General features: G+C 47.2%; 1 long non-coding RNA gene across 1 annotated transcript; it reads left to right on the top strand.

Annotated features, from left to right (window-relative positions):
* Positions 1-3,353: 3,353 nt before the first annotated feature.
* Positions 3,354-9,222, top strand: LOC118968821 (uncharacterized). The gene is made up of 3 exons (XR_005056673.2): positions 3,354-4,192; positions 5,441-5,506; positions 6,449-9,222. It is a non-coding gene; the product is annotated as an uncharacterized lncRNA (long non-coding RNA).
* The last annotated feature ends 1,300 nt before the right edge of the window (positions 9,223-10,522 follow it).

Here is a 10,522-nt window from a genome sequence, read left to right as displayed (position 1 = left end):
TTTTTCTCTGTGCTCCTTCCCCCTGCCAAATGGAGAGTGAGAGGTTGGCAGCAGCGGTGCTAAACTAGTAGGGCTGATGAGATACTATCTCCGTCTCCTTGTAACACAAAACATTTATTTTGCAGAGAGTGAAAACAAAATTGAAAGGAGTCCAAGATTTCTTGGGAGCGAGAGACTTGATGTTCCTCTAGCTGGACTGCCTGGTTTGTTGGCTTTCTGCCTTTTGTCTCCCCCATAGCAGCATACGAGCCCTACCTGAGACATATGCCATCCTGAAGGCACTCCCAGAGGCACTAAACTAGGCCCCACCTCAGCCCCAGGGGTTAGGAAAACTGCCTGGGTGGTGGCAGGATGAGCCAGCATTCAGCAAGACGGGCTCTGAGGGGCAAGGCCAGGACCTGCCTTTGCCTCTAGTTGTCTGTCTGGGGACCTGAAGCCCCAAATGCAGACACAGCTTGGGGCCTGCCCAGCAGCCTCAGCGGACCGGCAGGGCCCTTTGCTGAAGGCCTGACTTCAATGCAGCACGAGGAGGGCACCCCAGGATGCGTGACCACTGAGGAAGTCTCACGGCGGACTTAGTTCCCCAGCTGTACTGGCCTCAGACACTCCCTTGGTCGAAATCTTGGCTCTTATGAGGTATGGGCCATGGGCAAGTTATTTACTTTCTGTATCCGGCAAATGGAAATAATAATAGTACCCACCCCATGGGCTGCTGTGAGAATGAGACCAGTAAGCCCAGCACGAGTGTGAGCTGTGCCGTCACTATTAGTGTCAGCGGGGCGGTGGGGGTCTAGTTCCCTCTTCAAGCCCACGGGTCCCCCTCCTGCCCTCAGTGTCTTGCTGGGCCCGCAGGCTGGGCCCGGCTGCCCCCCCGAGGGCTCTCCTCTTACCTCACAGCTTCCTGTTGTCTCTGAAGCTCCTTGGATATGTAACCTATTTCTCTGGCCCTACTTCTTGCGTGGGCCGTCACCAGCCTGCACCGCTCACCTGTCTGTTTGTTCAGTTATTTAAAACACAATCATTGTCCAAACTCTTCCTTTTGAGACAACAGAAATACCTTAAAGGGTTGGTCTGGGAGGGGATTTATGCCCACACCACTATGGTCCTGCTCCAGAAAATGTGCCGTTTCCTCATTTATTTTTTCATCTAATTCAGGTTTATCGAGTGCTGTTTACATCAGAGATTTTCGCTCTGAGCATTCACTCTTCCTCTTTGGGGCCAGGTGCCTTGGCTGTGGGTCCATCCTGTGCACTGTAGGACCTTAGTGGCATCCCTGGCCGCTACCCGCCAGATGCCAGTAGCATTCTCTCCTCCAGTTCTGATAACCCAAAATATCTCTAGACATTGCCAGTGTCCCCAGGGTTAATGCTATCAGATTTAGCAAATGGAAACATGAAGATAGCTTTTATCTGCAGCCTGCCTCTGAGCCTAGAACTACTGGTTTAGGTCCAGGCCCTGTGCCTGGGGCACTCACAGCCATTAAGCGATAACCATGTAAGACAGTTGTTAGAGACCCATCCTGGCGATGGGGAAGCTGGGTCCTGGAGAGGGAAAGTGGCTTAGCCTCAGTGCCCAGGCAGATGACTAATTTCAGTGCCCTTGCCACCAAATTAGGGCAGCTGAATGGAGCTCGTGCTCTGGTCATATGTTCCGGGTCTATGAACACTGAGGGGCCCATTCCCACCTCACTCCAACCCTCATCTGCTGATGCTCTGATAACTGGGACACCGGTTATGCGAAGATGTTGTCCTACAAACCTCAACCCTGCCCAGCTCTGAAAGCCTCTCTTGGGAGGGCAAAGGGAGCGGAGGAGGGGGAAGGGAGAGCAGGGGTGTGGGGTCCCTGCCTCCCACACCTCTGCAGCCAAGCCTGGAGAGACAAAAGGCAGCGTGGGGCGGCTGCGATTATTTCCTTTGCTCTATCACCCAGCTCCGTGGGGCATTCTGGATCCCTGCCCTCCAATGTTCAGGGCCTTATTAACGGGCCTCAGCTGTTGCCCAAAGCCCTTACCTCACCGAAGAGGGCTCTATTTGCATGATAATGCCCTCTTTGGGAGAATTATTGCTTAATTAAAGAACAGCAATCACTTTAATTAGCATGTCTCCTTGCTCCCTGGGACTTTCAGGGACTCAAATGAGCTCCTCATTAGGTATTGGCACTTAGACAAATCTGGGGCCTCTGGCAGCAACGGGAGGCTCCCAGGGCAGGCGGCCCCAGCTGGGACCTCAGTGACGGGGAGGCCCAGCCCTGCCCAGAGCACAACCAGGCTTTGTGAGGACAGCGGCAGACCGGGCCTGGGCTGGTACCCTTCAGGGCCCAGGGCCTGGCACGCAGCGTGGGGCCAGGCCCAGGAGGTGTCATTTGCAGGCCCTCCCTTTGCCTCTGCTCGTCCATCCGAGCCTACCTCCAGCTCCTGCTCCTTTGCCCTTAACATTCAGCTGCCTGACGCTATCGTCCTCCTCCTGTGACGTCTGGACCTTCTGTCACCCCAACCCATCTCTCTCTTAATCTCTCTCACACACACGTACAAACACCCCCCCACCACCACCACACACACACCTGAATCTCTTTTAATCTCAGTGCACCTCAGATTCTTCACCCCCAATTCGGGAGTACAATTTTCTCTTCTGACATAAGGTGGGGAGAGCACATAAAACAAAATAAAAATAAGCAAGGAAAACACTTGTGCTGCTCCCAGGATGGTCTCTTTCCCCTGGGCAAGAGACCGCCTTCCTTTAGCTTCCCTTCCCTGAGATCTAGAAAGTTATCCAGGAACTACTCGGTGCACACAGGGCCCTGAGTAGGACTCACGGAAATACCAGCCAGTGTGGATTCATACTGTCACAGCTCTCCCTTCCCTGATTATTAATAAAATAGAAGTCATTTTGTAGGCCACTGGACAACCATTTTTTATATATTACAAGTAACATCAGCCTACCTATACTTCGAAATTTCTCTTTGCTAGGAAATCTTTTCTAGAGTAAGGACAATAGTCTCCCCTCCAGAAAAAAAAAATTCTCTCTTTTGCCTGGATGTCAGTCAATCCATTGACCTTTGTCCTCCTTGCTACGTCACACACATACACTCTACCCCCAAGGCCCACATCTATAGTATTCTTCCTATTGCAAGTAAAATTACACATTTCAAAGAGGTAAGGTAGAATACCCTAGATTTGCCCCCCAAGAGATCTGGCTCCCAGTGTAAGCATAGCACCCAGGCCAGAAACATTGCTCTCACCCATCTTCTCCCAGGCTACAGCCCAGGGAGAGGCCACACCCAGCTCACAACAGATCGGGCCTCTGCCCACAGCTTGGCAAGCACACCTCATGCCTTCCAGCCTTTTCTATCTCGCATGCCTTTGTGTCCCTGGAAGCGAGCTGGAGTGGGGCTCCCCTGCCCTCAGGGCCCCCCATTTTGCCTGTGTGGGGGTAGAATTCAGCAGGAGGGGAGGTAGCTGGGAGCTGTTTTGGGGACTCAGGCTGCAGACAATGGGGGAGAAGGGGAGCATGAGGTGGCAGCATCTGGGAGCAGGGCTCGCTCCCACCGGCATCATCCTGTGAAGAGAGTAGCAACAAATCAGAGGTAAATCCACGTCCTGGCAGGAAGCTGAGCCTGAAGGCAGCTGAAGCCACAGCGGTTCAAAGGGAGAGTGACACCCAAACAAGAGGGCAGCCCTGCATGCCCCATGGAAAGATGAGAACGGGGAGCTCAGGCCCACGGCGAGAGCGCTCGGCTTTGTTTAACCAGGATTGAAAACACAGCTCTATTGAGAGGCTGGGACTTTGAGACACAGACCCCGAGGGGCAGTTGCCAAGTTGAAGGCAGCCCAGGGCTGCCAGCTTTCACCTCTTTAGTTCTGGGCTTGGCAGTAATGAGGCGAAGGGCCAGGACTTTTTAACTGGCTAGGTCAAAGTGGTTTCCTGATTAGACAAACAGTGTGTGTGCGGGGGAGCCATTGGGTCTCTGCTTGGAACAAGGAAGTTCCAGAAAAGACAGAGCCAGAGGCCTCTCGCCTTCCACACCCAGTCTGCACCTGGAGCCCTGGCCGTTCGCCGCTGTCCCAAGCCCACTGCTGCCAGCTTACCACAGCTTGGAGGGGCACTTGAAGAAGTGTCACAGAGCCTTTCAGAAAGGAAGTGACAAACAGGTGGCCCAGCGGGGACCTGCCCGTACACTGGTTCCCCACTTGCAGGTCAGCACCTGGGGTGAGGCAAACTTGGGGAGGGCAGCCTGCAGCCTGTGGGCTGGCAGGCCTGCACAGGGAGGGGCCCCTCTCTCCCCAGTGACAGCAGAGGGCTCTGCGGGCAGCTGCAGGGGACCAGCCCTGGCCCCAGGGTCTGAGGCCCCACACTCTGCAGGGGGGTCTCCAGGGCTGTTTGTCAACCTGCGCTCCGCAGGGACGGAAGGGGAAGGCGCAGGACGAGGTGTCCGCAGCCAATGGGAGATGCAGAAGGGGGTGAGCCGAGCTGACTGGGGGGGCTTCCTCCCTCCTCTCACCCACACATCTCAACCAGGGCAGCTTCTTTTTTTACTCATTTATCTTCCAAGTAAGATTTTACTTGAAGAAACAATCACAGAGCCTAGGAAGTTTGAAAAGCCCTTCTTCAATGAAGGGACAGGAAGATACTCCAGGAAGGGGAGATGCATCATCTCTATTTTCATAGCAATATTCCAGCGGTCAGCGGTCAGCATCCAAATGTAATTTGTTAAATGAACACGTACTAAACAGCTTATTTACATGACCACTAGTAGCACAGAAGATTCTAGGCAATTTACAAAGAGATGCATGTAATGAAATAGAGGTAAATATAAGTGGGAATAAATTCCCAGGATCAGAAAAAAAACACACATGAAGTGAAATCAAAACTACGGAAGAGAAACACACATTTCCTGGTGATAAAAGTTCTATATATTTACTGTTACTGGACTCCAAATTGGCTTCTGAGCTTTCTGTAAGGCAGAGAGAGAAAGAGAAAGGAAGAAAGAGAGAGAAAGGGACCTGGTCTCTAATCCTCTTTACCAGAATGGAGGAAATATATCAGCTTCTCAGGCTAAGCAAGATATTTCCCTTTTAGAAAAAATGCTGTAAGAAATTTCTTACAAGGAGCTTATAGGAAGTGCTGAGTAACAGAATTAACAGTGTTTAGCTGACTTCCTAGGGTAATAGACTCCTTTGGCTGCTTCTGGGATAGTCAATAACAATTAAATGCATTAACATTAAAATGTAACTCAGGTAAAAACAGGTTGGTGAAGATACAAGATAAAATAGCCCCAAAGAGTGGTCTTGAGTTGCTTTAGTTTGCTTGGATAATTAAATGCATTAACATTAAAATGCAACTCAAGTAAAAAACAGGTTAGTGAAGATACAAGATAAAATAGCCCCAAAGAGTGGTCTTAGTTGCTTTAGTTTGCTTGAATAACCCATCTGTCTTAATTTCAGTTCCCCCGGAAAGAGACTTTAAGAAAAGGATTCAAAAGCAAGTTGTTTGTTTGGGGTATGATCCAGGTAAACATTGGTAGGGGAGTGGGTGAGTCAGAGAAGGAAAAGAAGGCCCCCCACAAAGTCGTGTAACCAGACAGTTCCTCACTAAGGGAAATCAGAGCTTAGCCCACTGAGGAATACTAGGGATGCTAAACAGCCTGACTTATCCCACCTGAGAGGCATTTATGTACCACTCCCATCAGTCACTGGTTGAAAGCTGCTCCTGGGGAGCAATAATTCCCTGGCACTTCCAGCCTGCCATGCAAATCAACTGTGCAGGCCCCAGCAGGCAGAGAAAGCCCTCAGGCAAAGAGACGCAGGTGCTGGCCTGGGAATGGTACAAGCCAAGGAGGTGTGGGTAACGTGCTGAGAGCAGCTGCTATGCCATCCTGCTCTCATCATGTCAGCCTGGGGGGCACATGGTGACACCTTGGCAGTAACAGTCCTCAGCTCCTGGCTCTTGTTCAGACCCTCTGGTGCAGGACTCCTGGTTCTTTACAAAGCTTTCCCATAATTATTCTTGGGAGATCCCGGAGAGTTTCTCACATGTACTCACAATCCAGTCTAGTCACCTGGGCAGCTGGGCATCCTCCAGGCACTGCCACCTCTGCTGGGAACAGCTTGTACCATGTCCAGGTCTGGGTCAGCTGCCTTCTCTGCTGGGCCCTGAACATCACAGGCAGTACCAGGCCTGCTCAGCATTGTGGCCTAGCCTGGACGCTGCCACCCTTTCTCTTAGAGTTCAGGGAGAGGTGGAGCTCCCAGAAGCTCTCAGAACACCACATGGTGTTCTCAGCTGAAGAACTGAGCCAAGACCCCCTCAGCTTTCCCTACACTTCCACTATTTCCTGCTAGAGGCCCACTAGTGTGGTATAGTCTTGTATATTACAGTCTGATTGCAACTAAGCTTGTAATGGAAACAGTTTTTCTAGTTTTTATATGAAGCCTTATCTTTTCCTTCTTTAGGCCCAGACAAAGCAAGGGATGACCCTCCAGAATACCTCCCCCAGCAAGTTGTGTTCAGAAATACTCTCTCCCCCTATCAACACTAAGCTTTGTTACTGAATGAAACCTGTCTCCCTCTCTTTTCCCTTGGGATTGTTCCCTGGGAGGCCCCGTGGTCCGTCTTGCTCAGAGACATGCCAGATTTGCTTAGACATGTGTCAGATTGCCATGGCCGGTTTAGACCAGTCCTGGGAAACCCCTGCTTCAAACAGAGAATTTGAAAATGTGGGAGAAATAAATTCCATATTCTTCAGATAATCTTTCATAAATGTCACCTTTGATGGATGCTGGAGGGCACATAGTTCAAGATTATGCTCTACAAAAAAAAACAACTGTGTTTCACTGGAATGCTGATAATCTTTGTTGATGAATGAGAATAGATCCATGTATATTGAAACCAGGTGAGCAGGTAATGAAATAAATTGATATTGTGGTTAACGTGTCTAACTCGGACTGTCACCTCTGTGGAGAGTCATTCCCCCTCGGCACGGAGGGAGGCAGGAGGGGTACCCACAATGGAAACAGAATTTTTCCAAAGAAACTCATCTCATTTTGTTATCATCCACGAACAAGTGGTCAATTAATTTTCCCATGTTCCACACTGTAGACTACTTTCCCAGCTTTCCCACAGAAGCATCCTTCCTGGCAAAAGCATGTGTACTGGGGGCTTCATTATTGAAGTGTTTTTGTCTAAGTCCCTGCAGTTTCTGAGGCTGTGGAGGGAAGAAAAATGTCATCAAAATGTGAAAAGATTCTCTAGTGAATGGACTGCTTATAAACTTGGCCTCCTGCTTAACTGTAGCTTCATCCCTACGCCCTCTCTACTCCCCCGCCCCCTTCCCGCAGCCTGGCGTTAGCATCCTTCTCAGTCTCCGCCTGGTGGTGTGAGGGGTAGATGTGACTGTCCAGCAAAACAATGCAGAGACAACAGCAAATCTCGCAGGCAATGCAGGACTATATGATGTGAATGAAAGTGATGTTGAACAGTTACTGAAACTCACCACACACAGAAAACAACAGATCACTAACAATTGCAGAGAAAGCTGTCAAGAGTGGATAGGTGTTCTGAAAGACAATTTTTAATAACAAAGGACTGAACTCCCTTGAGAACACTGATGGACCTCTGGGACACATTTGCAAACATAACCTTCTTTATGATCCTGCTGGGAGTCAGAAGGGAAAACAAGACTGTATCATGCTACAGGTTTGGCATATTGTAGCTTGTCAAAAATCTTCCCGAAACTTAAATTATCATTTATTTTTTTAAAGAAACACTGTGTGGTTGCAATTACAGCTCAAATTTTGTTGAGCATAGGGTTAAATTAACTTAGTTTTCATGTTTTTTTTTGCTTAACTTCAATATAAAATTGTAATCAATACCTTTCCCCCTACTCTTTACTCTGAAATATTTTATCCCCATTTTAAGTGGACTCACTTTATGACCTCTTCAAGGATTGCTTGCCTTCTATGCCGCCTGAGGAGTCTGAGACAGGTGCCTGAGGTAGCTTGTCATTAGCATGAAATTCCTTTAAGATTTTCCATTTTATCTTAAAATTTCATGAAAATATTTTTAGTCTCTATAATATATGTCTAATAAGTTATGTATCTGTTCAATTAGTCACACTTTTCACTGGAAGTCTTTAATGAAAAGAGTACTCCTAGAAAATGAGCTCTCTTTATCCTGTGGATTTATATACCCTTGTGGCATGTTGCTTATTTCCCTGAGGACATCTGCACTCTATTCGCAAAGCCTGGCCGTAAAGAACAATCAAAATTACTTGGGCCTGACAATGTCCAGAGGGGAGTGTTGCCAGTCAACTACTATACCCGGCCATAGAAAAATCTCAAAAATGCTCCCTTAAAATATCTAGCTTGGAGCAATTGTCTGATCACTCTATGAGGAAAATTAATTGTAAATATACTTTTAAATTGCTAGCTCGATTACTTTGGCCTATGATATTATGCTATCTCAGCCAATTCAATTTTGCGGGGGTTGATATCTCCTTAAGATAATAATTCTGTTGTAGAGCAATATTTAGCCACTGTTTCTGAGCATGGTGAGATACCAGAGTATATTTGACATTGGTCCTCTGAGTATAACCCTAGATCACGTCAAACAAAAGAAGCCTGGCATCTCCTTTTAGAGGACTCTTTATCCTACTTCTAAAGGGACACGATCCAGCTGTAGCCGATAATGCTAAAACAGACTATTAGGATATGCATTTTTTACATTTAAAAGGTGGGGGAGAATAAAAGAGAAAAAAAGAAAAGGAAAAGGAATCAGCATGGTGTTCTTGTTTACAAGCTTCTAAATTGTCATGTGCTCTACCAAGAAATGATTCCCATGGACTTTGATTCTCATGGTGGTATCAAAATGAAGGCTTTCTACGAACATCAGCGACTAGGGATCTGTACTGTTGTTATGTGGTCCATTTCCTGTCCACTGAGTCAAGGTGATGAGATCCGAGTGAAAACCTCCATCTGATATTGGTGCAGACAGATTCCTTCACAACCACAGGGAGTAGATCAGTGATCCATACGGAGTGGCTGTGCTTTTGAAAACCCCAAATGCTTCCCACATGAAAGTCTGGCCCAGGAAACACAAAACAACAATTTGCTAAGAAGGTGTGCACAATTTTCTTAAATAACAGTAAGGATATTCCATATTATTAAATGCTGCAAAAAAAAAAAAAGTTCAGTCAGATGAAAGCTGAAAAGAACCTATAGGGTCTCCCTTCAATTAGGGGAGATAATCTGAGCCCTGGACACTCAGATGGGAGCGACACCTTGAACTGCCATCCATGTCCTCTCCAAAGCCTGCCTGAGACCATGGATGTTTGCAGAAGACAGGCTAAGGAACATGCTGGTCACGCATATTATAAACCTAATTGAGGTATCAAGATTAATGTGGCCTGATTTAATGGAAAGAGAATGATCCTTATGGCAATTCCATCACTTCCTGGCTGCATGGCCTTGGCAAAATCATTTACCCTTCCTGTTTCCTCATTTGTAAAAAGAGGATAACATCTACCTTGCAGGCAGTCATGAGGATTAGAGATAATGCATTAAAATGCTGGTCCTATTTTTGATAAGAGCATGGTAAAAAAAAGCCATGATTTTCATCACCAGCAGATGACACTTCTAGATTCAGAAGTTTAGTTCCCAGAGAAATGCCTTAATTAGACAATGTTTTAAGGTTTTGATATCAGCTTTGTCAAGGATTATCAAAGGGAGTTATCATTATGAATTCTGTAGCTTTTGAAAAACTCTACTTGTCATTTTGTTATTCATTGAGTTTCCTTGTGGCACTTTGCTTAGGTGTGACAAATTGCTTTGAATTTAGCACCAGCAAAGGTTTTCTACTTTTGTTTGCTTTTTATCAATGAGAATCCTTCATTTTTAGTTGCCAGGAAGACTAGAACTAAACTAAATACAATATAAGCCTTTGTTTTCCTTTTCCTCCTTAAATGGCTTTGGTTTTTGTTTCTATTTTAAGGCTTGTGTTATGAGTGTACTACCACTGTTACTTTTACTACCACGCCTCCTCCTCCTCACCCCATTACTATTAGTACTGCTGCATAGCATTTGGACAGTGACAATGTCAAATTTTATCTGAGCCCTGTGATCCTGGAAAACACTGACAGTTAAGAAATCCTCCCACTTTCGTGTTCCAGAAAATGGTTTACTGCAAAGCATCGCCCTTCCCCTATATCCTAAGATATGACTCAATGATGCCCTGTGACAAGGCCAGACACAGACCCTTAAAATTCCCTTTCTTTGCCTCGTAAATAATGATCTGAACTGCTTATCCGCACTGGATCAGTCAGAACAAAATGCTTCTTAATCCAACTTTGGCTAAGCTTCTGTCCTTCCTCCAGGCCCTTGAACTTTGGCCCACCCTTAGCCAGCATACACGGTCCTGCGAATAGGCTGGCCTCAGGGTACAGTGTTCTCTGATCCACTGTCCCATTACACCACCCTTTCATCATCCCACATCCTCACACCTGGTTCCTTCCATAAAAGAAAATTCCTCTT

This window comes from Manis javanica, chromosome 6, assembly GCF_040802235.1.
Source record: "Manis javanica isolate MJ-LG chromosome 6, MJ_LKY, whole genome shotgun sequence".
NCBI classification, from domain to species: domain Eukaryota; kingdom Metazoa; phylum Chordata; class Mammalia; order Pholidota; family Manidae; genus Manis; species Manis javanica.
Note: the sequence above shows the minus strand (reverse complement) of the source record. Positions and strands in the feature narration are given on the sequence as shown.